The sequence below is a fragment of the Lactuca sativa genome, chromosome 7 (assembly GCF_002870075.4).
Source record: "Lactuca sativa cultivar Salinas chromosome 7, Lsat_Salinas_v11, whole genome shotgun sequence".
NCBI lineage: Eukaryota > Viridiplantae > Streptophyta > Magnoliopsida > Asterales > Asteraceae > Lactuca > Lactuca sativa.
Genome location: NC_056629.2, coordinates 131577860 through 131592650, shown reverse-complemented (window position 1 = coordinate 131592650; position 14791 = coordinate 131577860). Strand labels below are relative to the sequence as shown.

Sequence of the window (14791 nt, the reverse complement as noted above, 5' to 3'; positions counted from 1 at the left end):
CAACAAAACACACACTAATGGCTCAAGAATGGATTAGGGTTAGCTAGGGTCGAACATGGATGTGGAAGTTGAAGAATGAAGAGGTATCAATGTGTTAAAGATGTTTAAATAGGGTCCAAACCCTAGCAATAAGGTTTGAGTCTCAGCCAAGTACCCCCAATGTACCAAGCGTACGCCCAACATATGTGATTGAGTTCCGATTTTCACTTAAATGCCACATGGGACCAACTTTGCAAATAATTCTCATGATAAGGGTCAAAATGTTAATACTTGGAATTTGAGGTGTTACAATTCGAATGTGCATGACTTCCTTGGAATGTAAGGAAGCCTAAATTGCCTCCACTGGGAATAGGGCAATTGACCGAATGTACATCAAGGCCAATACATATAAGGTGATCATGGTTATCCTACTATCATACTTGAAGCGGTGACATCACATGATTTGTGGATATGACATGCGTTCTTTGGTTCTGTTGGTTCCCTCAATGACATAAATGTTCTTAACATGTCTCCATTATTCGACGACATGTATAACGGGATAGGGACCATACTCTTTGGTTGATGTGTATGGAACGTCATACAGGTACATGTATTATCTTGTGGAAAGGATCTATCCCGAGTGTGCTTGTTTTATGAAGTCGTTGTCTTGTCCTAATGATCGAAAAACGTTGAAGTTTAAGAGAGCCCAAGAGAAAGCGAGGACGGATGTTGAACGAGCATTTGACACTCTTAAAAAACGTTGTCATACATTAATATCCTGTACTTATTGTTGATGAGAAGAAAATTAGTGAGGTGATGTATAATTGTATCATATTGCATAATATGATTCTCGAAGATGAAGGAAATGCAATATGCGAGTATAATGAAAACGAGATCGTTCCACCGACACAAGCTTTTGAGGTTAGAAGTGAGGAGTGCAATACTTCATGATGCTGAGACCCATCATGTTCTTCATAGAGACTTAACGGAACATATTTGGACCATTGACCACATCGATCTTAATGCGGAACCGTTTGATGATTTATACGACCAATTTTCTGATGAAGATGTCATTTAAGTCTATCTAGGTTTGATAATTTTAATATCTATGTTTTGTATTTTTAAATTCTATGTTATTTTTTTTAGGATCGTTGTAATTTCCTTTGAAGTTTAATGAAATTTTAGTTTTAAAATAATTTGTTTAAATTGATTATTTTTAATATAAGTTAAATTTAGAAAAAAATAGCATTGCAAGCGTGGCAACCCACGCCCTGTAAATGACAAATTTTTTATGCGATTTGGCAAATCTTACGTGACACCTACGTGGACCATGACAAATATGTCATCACTCCTTCTAGCGTTATTCTCAAACATGATTGTGGGTGCTGATTCTCACTCTTTTATGGCCCGACTTCACAACTTTCTTTCCTTTTTTCTCATCTTTGTTCCTGATCAGATGAACACACTATTTTCTTCTCTCAAACATAAGAACATTTAATAAAAAATAATATTCATTTTTAAAGCTAATCAACAAATAAACAAGGGATGATTGTGACCATATCTACTTCTTCTCAATTTCTTTCAAGCTTACCGAGCAATGTGAATTTTGTGGAATAAAATATCCTAAAAACATACTCGTGAACAAAAAGTTACCTCGCAAAAAGTTTACGAGCTTGAAGATACTTGTGGATATGCGGCTTAATTTAACGAGTATTTTTGTTAGAAAAAACGAGTTTTTTTAATTTTTTATTATTATTTAATGACAAAAAAACTAAAAAAATTATCGATTACATGGAATTATGGTCCCTAAAATAATCTTTTTAGAAAATAACACCTAATTAAAAGCGTTTCCTCTTGATCTCGGTTGAATATCTTTCTTTTTAAATTGGAAAAGGTAAAATTATATAAATAAATTTGACAACCTCACTTGACAAAGAGCTAAAAGGGGGCAGGAAAGAAGGTACATATTACATACGAATGGAGAACATCATTGTTACCAATTAATAGACATGTTCCTAATCCTACCCTGTGTTTGCACCAAGAGAAAGCTAAGGAAATAACATTATAATGATGGAGATAAATATCCTTCTCTTTCTTGGACAATTCTCCAAGTAGTTGTAAAATCTAGGAAGTCCACCACACTATAAAAGTGAGTATGAGGAGCAACATGTCATTTGAAGATCCCTTTTATGGCCGATGAAACAAAGCGATAACAAGTAAGTGGATGGTAAGCAGTTTTGAATTTAGAGTCGCATACTTGGCAGTTAGAATTTAAGACATGCACTATAGTAAAGTATCCACAACAAGAATTCTCCCAAGTCTAGATCTCCGGACAGAGCATAGGATTTTCAGTGGCACCATTGAAGATTTAAATATGGTAAAATGTTCCGGACGAAACAGAAAAAATACCCTTATCCGTTATATATATATATATATATATATATATATATATATATATATATATATATATATATATATATATATGGTTAGGTTATTTTGTTTTCACTATCTATTGTGTGCTTGTATGACTGATTCTGGACCAATCATTTTAGTTATTTTAAGAAAGTAATTAATGCATATTACATGTTGAAGATATAATAAGTATTAATTACATCTTCAGCATTTAATAAGCATTAATTACTTTTTTAAAATAACTAAAATGATTGGTCCAGAATCAATCATACAGGCACACAACAGATAGTGAAATCATCTTAATTAATTAATATATATGCATAAATGTGGGTCAATCAAATTTACTTATTTTAAGAAAGTGATTAATATATATTATTGAATTAAATATAATTGAAAAAATCATCTTAATTAATTACAAGGGTAATTTAGTCGATTAATATAGATTTAATGAAGGAAAATTGCATTTTTTTAATGGATCATAGATTCTATTAATTTTAAAAATCCGATTTTACGAATTATAATTCTTTTAATACGGACATTCTGACAGAATATGTTTATGAGTATATTCAAAAATAAAAATATTCTTGAACCATAAATAATAAAAATATTTTTGAACCTATTTTTTGATGATGACTTTAAAAACTTCTTGAAAAATAACAACTTCTTGTAGAATAACAAAATCTTGAACAATCAGTTGAAGAATAAAAACAAAAAATACATTATTTCTTATAGAATATGGATAACAATTGTTAAGAATTACATTTATTGTTAAAGAATAAAACTAAAAAACAATCAAAACGGGGAAGAAAACATCAAAATCTAACAATGACTAATACATTCTAAAAGAATAATGTGGTCCGTTCTTCAAGCATCAACTTCTGTGATTCCAACAGAACTGGAATTCGTCATTCCATTCCAACAAAATTGGAATTCGTCATTCCATTCCAATAGAATTGGAATCTCACCAATATCATCCATTGAATCATCTACATAAATGAATAAGATTATTCCAAGATTCACAATGTACAGAAAGCCAAACAGGATCTGAAATAACAAGAAAGATATTAAGCCAGTAACAAATTTATGTAATTGTGAAATACCAAATGCAAGTAAAAAATCACCTGGGCAGGATACAGCTGGCCTCCTGTAACATATTGTATGTCACCTTCCTTCTTTAACTACAAAATCGATAAATAATGTTTAAAATATATATGAGAAAATGAAAGAAAAACATTGAAATATGAATTTAAAACCTTAAAACGAGTTCATGAGCTTTTGTTCTGTTCTTTGACATTTTATGGTCAACCCATTGAAGTCTGAATTGAGTCCACCGAACTAATCCTGTATTCAGAAATGGCATAACGAATTACATTCAGGACCTATATACTAAAAATAATAGATAAAATGTTTGGTAGATTGTTTTAATAATTCCTCTTATTTTTAAAGATTTGTGAGAAAATATCAATAACTACATCATACGAGATGAACTGGTAATGAGGTCTGGATTATCGACAGATGTGATGCTGAAAACATGAATAGTATGTCACACCCCAAAACCAAGAACGGCGGAAACGTTCTGGGGCGGAGGACGTCATGTATAGTATCACAACAATGTAAAGTAGTAAACAAGCAACAACATCATCCATTGCATTAATAATATAATTATTATACAAGTGTGATCTGTCAAATTATAATAGACACTAAAGCATAAATCAAAATGAAAGATGAGTCTTGAACGAGCTCCATCTTCTCTAAACCTTGCATCTGTACCTGTCTATTGATGACCTGAGGATACAAGTAATTTCGAAAGCGAGTATCAGCTTTAAAGCTGGTGAGATCATAAGTATTTTAGTGTCTTAATTTGTATGTAAGAAATTGTTTGTATATGAACTGTAAGTATTGAAAATATATGTGAACTATAAGTATGAAAATGTTTGTAAAACAACTGTAAATGTTTGAAAAAACCTAGGAATCCTTATGATTCCTACTATTATATAAGGGTGTCTTCTACCAAGACCTAACTGTTCTGAATGTAGTCTTCTACCAAGACCTAACTGCTCTGAATGTAGTCTTCTACCAAGACCTAATTGCTTTGAATGTTCGTTTCTTGTAAAAGTGTGTAATTTTCCAAGCGTAACTATCATTAACAAAATATAGTTTTTTACATTTAATGTTTAAGTGAAAAGATCACTAAATATATGTAAAGGGAAAATTAATGTAGTACTGTAGTGTTGTATTATAGGAACTACTGTTGTACTAACTACCTTAAACTGGATTTATATTAAGGTATCATGTGATTAATTGCACCATACTATTGACTGGTAACAACGACATAAGTATGGTCGTAAAAAGGTATGACGTTTGGCACCCGCAGACCTGTAGGTCCGGCTGTAGCTAGCAGCAAGGTGTAGGATAGTCAATCCAGTATAGATCTATACGCAAACTCACGCTCTCCCTCCAAGAGACTCTGGCTACAACTCGGGCCATGACATTGAAGGCATGCTCTGATACAGTGGATCACAATTTTGTTAACATATTCATGTATATGTACTTATGTGAGCGTAATCATGTAAAAGTATATGAACGTATGCCTTTGCTACCCAAAGGTACTGAACTAACTGAAAGGAACTATTATGTCCATATATGTATACATGATATATAACTAATATTTAAACGACCTTCGAAAGGGTACCCGATATCCTATCAGACCACATCCAAATCGAGGAAAAGGAAACAAGGTGGATAGCCTTCCTAAGTCTTTTAAACATTACTTATATAACTATACATATATAGGCATGCTTATAACAGAATCTCTATGTAAACGTAATCATGTAATTGTATAGTAATGTACTGTGTGTACTAGCTGTAATGTATGTTCTCTCTATCTAGCAAGTATTGACTCATGAATGAACTGACTCATTGTATGATATCGCATTCTAGTAATAGTTCTAGTATCTTCCTAAACTACACATATGGTAGCTTACTAGTAATATAACCGGTATGTATGAACATGGATGTATACCCTTGCTAACCAAGGGCATTGGATGAACTGGAAAGAGCTTTTATGACTATATATGTACACATGATATATAACTAATATTTAAATGACCTTCGGACGGGTACCCAATATCCTATTAGACCACATCCAAATTGAGGAAAAGGAAACAAGGTGGATAGCCTTCCTAAGTCTTTTAAACATTACTTATATAACTATACATATAGGCATGCAATTTATAATATAAAAGCATAAAATAAGTTTTTTAAAACCTTTGAACATAAATACTTTCTAAGAAAAGATCGACTTGATGTCGATCTATAAAACAGTTTTGAAGGAATGGGTTTGATAAAACGGTTTAGTATAAAGAAACATTTGTTTGAAACACAATTGTAAATAAGTTTGAAATGTAATAAACAGAGTAAAATGTACAATTTAATAAGGAGTTTTAAACATATAAATTGTTTACGGAAATCATTTGAAGGAAACTGTTTGGTAAAACGGCTAATGAGTAGTAAATCATATGAATGCTGCTTATTAGTCACATGTGATTGATATAATAAGTAGCATGATTCTACTTGTATCCCCCCCCCCCATAAAACATTTAAAAATAGTTAAAACATTGATTAAGGGGTATGAACTCACATGTTGTGGGTGATACGGATGAACTGAAGAGGTAGGATGGCAAGGTGTCAAGTGAAGTCTTGAACACACTCTATGATCCTAGTTAACATATAATATCACATATATGTATAGTCTATAAACAACTAATAAACAAGTCAAGACACCCTAGGACATGCTAAACACCTTTATCAAGTGTTATTAGCCTCTAGGATTGCATCTAAGTGTTTGTAGGGAAAGCTTTTGTGTGTAGGGCTCAAGGAAAACTCCATAAGGGAGTTCACGACCCTAAAGACACTACTAAATGAGTTTACGGTTGTAAACTCATGAGTTTACGGCCGTGAACTCATACTTGTGTGTCCATTTGATGTTTGATGCTCTATAAGGCCCTAATAAGCATTTCTACTTAATGCCTTGGTCTATGGAAGAGTTTAGGGCATAATATAACTCATTTTAGGAGTTTACGGCCCTGGGACCATATTCCTTTGAAGATTACGGCCGTAATCTCCCTTGGGAGGATGTTTATGGTGTTTTCAAGTCCCTAAATTAACTAGGAACTAAACTAGGCTTTTATACTAGGCTTTAGAAGAGTTTATGGCACCATTTGGCACCATTTTATGGAGTTCACGGCCCTAGAACTTCTTGGGCCATGAACACCTTACTCTTGGTGTTCTAAGTGTGTTAGCTAGTCCTAAACTCATTTAGGTACATGTCCAATTTAGTCTCTTGGCTTAAGGAGGGTTTTTAGGGCACTTTGGCACATAAAAATGGAGTTCACGGCCCAAGAACTTCCTTGGCCGTGAACTCACTTTCACCCTTGATTCTTAATTGTTTTGGTGGTCTAAACATGTAATGGTAGTCCCTAGGTTGAGTTCCAAGGCTTTGAGGGTCATTAGGCACACTTTTGGCCCTTAAAATAGAGTTTACTCTCCAAGTGTTCTTGGGCGGTAAACTCCCAAATCTTGGGGTTTTGATTCGATTTTGAGGTTATAAAACATAATCTAAGCTATATAATACAACTAGATAGAAGTACTCACGATTTGAGATAAAAACCCGAAGATCTGTGAGAGAGAATTTGGCTTTTCTCTAGTTGGAAATGTAACTAATGAAATAAATATGGTTCAGATTTCTATATATAGTCCTGAGATTTTTGGCAGAAAAATATTCCCGGAATGAACTCTAATATCCTAGAGTATTGGAATAACAGTGTTGCACAAAACCCTATTGCACCCACTCTCCTGATATCTCCTTAAGTGTAAATCCTGAAAACTGTCAATCTTAAACCCGAAGTCTGGAATTTCACTGTAATTGTTCTAACTTCTATTGGCATGATATGGTTTGTTCAGAATGGAAATTTCGGGTTGTCACATAGTACCCTTATCACTTGAGACTGCAAGCCACTCAGTTGTAGGAGAAAATGCAAGGCTATGTATTTCAGCTCTATCTGCACCCCTCCTTACCTAATTGTTATTAGTAGCATCCCAACCCACCATTAATGAGCTTGGTTAAAATCATCAAAGTTGTAATAATTACAAAGACATGTGTAAAATTATCCAGAATCGTAAATGAAGTTAACCAAATTAACGCCTACCTCGTGCAACAATGACCCGTCGTAGGTATTGAAGATACAAACAAGAGTCCCCTTGTTGTTGGCTGTGGCAAGCATATTTCCATTCTGTGACAGAGCGAAGCACGCAATTTGTAACAGTCCGGATTCCTAGGTATTATTTATTTATTTATTTTGCTAATTTGTGAGGAGACTCGGCGAGTTGGAGCCTAGACTTGCCGAGTATGATCGCGGATTTGGACGCGGGTTCGCGTCCGGACTCGGCGAGTCCACGCTGTTTAATGAAACCCTAATTTCTCGGGTTTGAGGCATATTTAAAGGGCCTTATGGCCGTCATTTGCACTCATCAGTCCCCATAGTGAAACCCTAGAGCGATTGAGTGATTCAAGTGAGGGAAGGAGCCATTATTGATCTTGGAGTTGTTGTCTAGCAAGGAAAGAGGAGATCTAGCCAAGAGGAAGCAAGAGAGGGGTGGATTCTTGAAGATTTGAGGTCCAGAACATCACAACTGAGGTACAATCTCGAATCATTCTCTGTTATTGTGATGTCATGTAGATTTAGGGCTTTTGAACCCATTTGTGGCTAGATCTAGTGTCCTCATGGTCCCTTAGCGAGTTAAGGTCCTGGATCTGGACCCATAGAGGTCCAGAGCACCTCATTGCCAAAGCTTTATATGCATCCATGGAGGTTTTGGCTTGGGATCAATGTATTTGAGGCTAAAACACCATTCATGAGCTATTCAATGCTTGATGAGCATCAAGACTTGGACTTTACGTGGTCAATAAGCTTAAGGAGACTGGATCTATGAATTAGTGAAGCGGATCTGACCTCAGAAGGTCGTTTGGGGTTGTGCATGGAATGCACTCGCCGAGTCCATTCCCCAGACTCGGCAAGTTGGTGCGGGTTGTTCAACGATTGCGAACCAGGGGTTGAGTAACCGAGTCGGTGAGTGACTCGGTGAGTCGGAAGAGATTCAGAGGGATCGGGTTCCCATAGGAACTCGGCGAGTCCACGCCAGACTCGGCGAGTCGGGTTGACCGTTGACCGTTGACCGTTGACTGGTTTGACTTCGTGGTATTAGTCAGCCAGAGTCAAGTAGTATTAAGTAGAAATACACTTGTGTTGTAGGAGGACGATAGCTCGGGAGATCAAGCACTAGTGGTTAAGAGATTTATGAGTTACCGAGACACGCGAGGTGAGTCTTCTCACTATACGTTACCTTGAGTGGTATTATGAGTTGACCAGAGGGTCTTATGTGTTATTTATGAGATTATGTGTTATGTATGAGATTACGTGTTATGTGTTATATGTATGTTGTATGATTGTGTAGACCGGATCAGAGGGTCCAACGATTTTGACCGGGCCGGAGGGCCCAATGAGCTGTGACTGGACCGGAGGGTCCGGCGAACTGCAGGACTGGAGGGTCCCGCTGAGACATTTAGACCAGAGGGTCGGATTTAGCATTGAGTGGCGTATTTGTGGTATGTGGTATTTTGGGGAACTCACTAAGCATTTATGCTTACAGTTGTTGTGTTTGATGTCTCAGGTACCAGCGAGGACCGTGGGAAGGCGACGGCTTGACACGTACACACACACACCGATGGAGTTTATCATGTGTAGAGATCTTGGGATTTGTTTTTGAAAACAGTATTGATTATGGATTTTAATTTGTGATGTGATACATTATGTGATTTTGAAAAAGAAAAATTATTTTGAAAATTTACGGTGTTACACAATTCGTGAATCATGAGCTAGGATAAACTTTGTTCGCTTCAAATCGTAATGCTCAACCCTAACTTGTCCCTTCCACGATTCGAGACAAACAAGCACAAAATTACCAGAAGCTTGTGAAACATCGCAAAGGCCCTTGGGATTCGCAAATGTCTCGATCTGTTGCAATAACTTCAAATCCGTGAAATTGTATACAAATATCTTCGGCTCCAAAATCACAATTATCCGATCTCACCTTAATCGAACTCCACGAACCTCCGATCGAAAAGATAGCTCACCAATGCATCGGTCCTGATGATCATCCTAGATCATAACCTTATTTAGAGGGTACTGAGGCTGAGAACCGCCTCCGACTAATGCAAGTATATTGCATCGAAACAGCATCTCCACATCCCAATATCGCCTCCATTGTCAAAATCCTGACGGAAGATCCCAATACCACCACCAAGACCACCTCTGTTCGATGCTTGATCGCTCGATTCTTCCCTCTCCTGATCTATGAAGAAGACGTTGAAGGGTCGCTGGTGTCGATTTGTTCAATTTAGGGTTTTTAGAATCGGTTTTTAGATAAAGAGGAGAACGATATTTAAACTGGAGAGATACCATGATTATAGGGATTATTTTTGGAATTTATTAAACAAATTATTAAATTACCCTTATTTATTTAATTAATTAATTAATTTTGATTGGCCCACATTTATATATACAATAACATAATACTTAGTTAAAACATTTGGATATATATATATATATATATATATATATATATATATATATATATATATATATATATATATATATATATATATATATATATATCATGTCCAAAAAAAAATTAACTCATACAGCTGTTCACTTTGCCTTTTCAACCATCGGGAAAAAGTTGCAAATAATCATTTAATTACAGAAAGTCAAAAACGAAAAAGGTAATATGGTCAACAAAAGCTTTTGATGGTTAATTTATTTTTATAATATAAAGAGGGAACTATTAAAATTGTGTGTGTACGTGAGATCAACGCTCCCCTACACCAGAGGAATCCATTAGATAAGGGAAAAAGTTGCAAATAATCATTTAATTACAAAAACCAAAAAGGTAAGATGGTCAACAAAAGCTTTTGATGGTGAATTTATTTTTATAAAGAGGGCACTATTAAAATTGTGTGTATACGTGAGACAACACAATTAAAAAAGAGTTGTACCCACACCCATTATGGCAACATTTCTCACATTCTTTCTGATTTGTCCATCACTTCCTTACTAAATAATAAAACAACTTAGCAAACAACTTAACAACATAAAAAAGAGTTGTCCCCACCATCATATATATATATATATATATATATATATATATATATATATATATATATATATATATATATATATATATATATATATATATATATATATATATATATATATATATAGGTTCAGGTTCATTTGAGACCATTATAATTTTGTGAGACCGTGAGACCAAATCTAAAATAATTTTAAAATGCAAAATAAATGGAAAAATCCAAAAATTCTTTTTTTAAATGTTATTTTCGGAACTTGAATTAACTAAAAAAAAATATAAAAAAAATAAAAAAAATTCCGTTTTTTTTTTTAAAAATACGTGAAATATTCTAAATAGAATATTTCACTGACATATTCTAAAAAATAATTTTAAAATGCAAAATAAATGGAAAAATCAAAAAATTCTTTTTTTAAATATTATTTTCGGAACATGAATTAACTAAAAAAAATTTAAAAAAATAAAAAAAATAAAACAAATAAACAAATGCGTCTCACGGTCTCACAAAATATAAGTGGTCTCAAATGAACCTAATCATATATATATATATATATATATATATATATATATATATATATATATATATATATATATATATATATATATATATATATATATATAAACAGGATCATGTGATGATTCATTTTAAAGTGAGAAATTGGGCATCCTAAAAAAAAATTTAAAAATCTAAAAAAATTACAAATCATAAAATCGAGCATAGATCTATATCCGAGAGAAAAAAAAATTGTAAAAAAATTTGAATTATTAAAATTGAATCATTAATCATAATGATACAAAATAAAAAAAATTAAAATTGAATCATTGATCAATTTTAGTGATACGAACTTTTTTTTTCTCCCGGACATAGATCTGTGCTCGATTTTATAATTTGTATTTTTTTTAGATTTTATTTTTTATTTTTAAGGTGTTCTCACGAGTCCTCACTTTAAAACGAGTAATCATAGGAACCAGACCCTATATATATATATATATATATATATATATATATATATATATATATATATATATATATGTATATATATATATATTCTATTAACTATTTTTATAAATGATGGAAAGTTATATATTCATAAATGAATAATATATATATATATATATATATATATATATATATATATATATATAGGGTTAGGTTCACATGAGACGGCCTAATTTTGTGAGACCGTGAGACGCATTTTTTTATTTTTTTTAGTTAATTCAAGTTCCAAAAATAATATTTAAAAAAAGAATTTTTGGATTTTTCCATTTATTTTGCATTTTAAAATTATTTTTTAGAATATGTACAATGTAATATTCTATTAGAATATTTCACGTATTTTTCAAAAAAATGGAATTTATTTTTATTTTATTTTTATTTTTTTTAATTTTTTTTAGTTAATTCAAGTTCCGAAAATAATATTTATAAAAAGAATTTTTAGATTTTCCATTTATTCTGCATTTTAAAATTATTTTTTAGAATATGTCAGTGTAATATTCTATTAAAATATTTCACGTATTTTTCAAAAAAAAAACGGAATTTTTTTTTAATTTTTTTTTAGTTAATTCAAGTTCCGAAAATAATATTTAAAAAAAGAAATTTTGGATTTTTCCATTTATTTTGCATTTTAAAATTATTTTTAAATTTGGTCTCACAGTCTCACAAAATTAGAATGGTCTCAAATAAACCTAAATATATATATATATATATATATATATATATATATATATATATATATATATATATATATATATATATATATATATATATATATATATATATATATATTCAATTAACTATTTTATAAATGATGGAAAGTTATAGAAATGAATAAAATATTAGGAAATTACATATGAAAACAAAAACATTTGAGGTTATCGATTTACAAATGAAAAGAGTATTAGAAAATCACATATAGATAATAAAATGTGTTACTGTTTTCAGAACTGAATTAAAACAAAACCTTTTTTTTTATTCGATTGATCAGCCGCAAATTTTATAGGTCATGTATGTAAGTTGTGAGGAGCTTTTTCTCCACATCAACTACGGTATGATGTGTTGCTTGGAAATTAAGGGTGCGTTTAGTTCGTCTATTTTTCTAAATTTTTCACGGAAAATGAAAATTTTCTGTTTTCTAAAATTAAAAAGAAGTTGGAAATTTTTGGAAAATTGATAATCATTGTTTTCCACATTTTTCTAGTTCCAAAATTTTTCTAAAATATAAACACACGCCCACTCCCACCTCATCCACCTCTACCTACCCTCATCCATACACACACCCACCCACACACACACACACATATACATACCCACACCCACACACACTCACCCACAAACACACACACATACATACCTACACCCACAAACACACACACATACATACCCACCAACGCACCCACACACACACAAATACACTCACACACGTACTCACCCACACCCTCACAGACACACACACCCACACACATACAAATCCACACCTACCCTCACCCCCACCCTCACACACATACAAACCCACACCTACCCCCACCCCCACCCTCACAGACACACACACACACCCACACACACACACACAAACCCACACCTACCCCCACAAACACACACATACACACACTCGTACCCCCATCCACCCAACACCACCACCACAATCACCGACCTACCATCACCATCAACACCACCACCATCACTAACCCATCACTAGCACCACCACCACCGATGCCGCCGCCATCACCACCACTGACACAATTGCCGCCGCCACCACCATCGCCTGTCATCACCACCAACGCCGCCAAACCGCTACCGTCACCCCCACCCACACCCACACCCACAAACACACACACACACATACATACCCACCAACGCACCCACACACACACAAATACACTCACACACGTACTCACCCACACCCTCACAGACACACACACCCACACACATACAAATCCACACCTACCCTCACCCCCACCCTCACACACATACAAACCCACACCTACCCCCACCCCCACCCTCACAGACACACACACACACACAAACCCACACCTACCCCCACAAACACACACATACACACACTCGCACCCCCATCCACCCAACACCACCACCACAATCACCGACCTACCATCACCATCAACACCACCACCATCACTAACCCATCACTAGCACCACCACCACCGATGCCGCCGCCATCACCACCACTGACACAATTGCCGCCGCCACCACCATCGCCTGTCATCACCACCAACGCCGCCAAACCGCTACCGTCACCCCCACCCACACCCACACCTTACCACCGCTACCGTTTTCTAAAAATGAAAACCGATAGAAAAATACACATCTAAACACGTTTTCTAATTTTCTAAAACTGAAAATGAAAAATGAATAAGTTTAACTAAACGCGTTTTCTAAATTTTTCAATGAAAAATGAAAACCGAAAACGAAAATCGAAAAGGGAAATAAAAAAACGGAAAATGAAAATTGTTTTTTCGTAACTAAACGCAACCTAAATTTTTAGTTTCTTTCATTAGTGTATGTTTATTTCGGTTTGATTTGGATAGTCAATCAAAAATCAACAAGCTTACGAGTTTTAGCATATATAATTTTATGTTCTAAAAAGAGTGGTATAATTATGTCTTTAGGTTGATTTTTTGCAAAATCAGTTACAATTAATCATTATGGTTGGAGATAATTATTATGATGTGTAAAGAAAAGAGAAATAAAATCTACTTCTGTTTTTTTTTCTTAATTATCTTCCTATATTTTTGAAATAATGAAAAGTTTCCTAAAATATAATCTCTGTCCTTCTTAATAAATGAAATTTTTTTTGCCACATGTCAATCTTTTATGAGTTTTGACACTTGTCATTTTGTGGTATTTTTGAAATAAATATTATCCACTTGTCAATTTTTGATTTGTTTCAATTTTTAAAATTAACGTCATATACTTATATATGTAAAGTATTAAATATCATATATATATATATATATATATATATATATATATATATATATATATATATATATATATATATATATATATATATATATATATATATATATATATATATATATATATATATATACCTTAAAAAGCATTTACAAGATTTTGCTGAATTTTAAGAGGTACAAGCTTTTAAGCATCATATACAATAATTTTATGCATCGAAGAATAATAAATCTTATCCGGCCAAAGACAGATTTTGAATAGGTC

At 33.3% G+C, this 14791-nt stretch overlaps 1 pseudogene; it reads right to left on the bottom strand.

The window, feature by feature from the left end:
• Positions 1-3255: 3255 nt before the first annotated feature.
• LOC128127327 (autophagy-related protein 18a-like) lies at positions 3256-13817 on the bottom strand (annotated as a pseudogene).
• Positions 13818-14791: the final 974 nt, after the last annotated feature.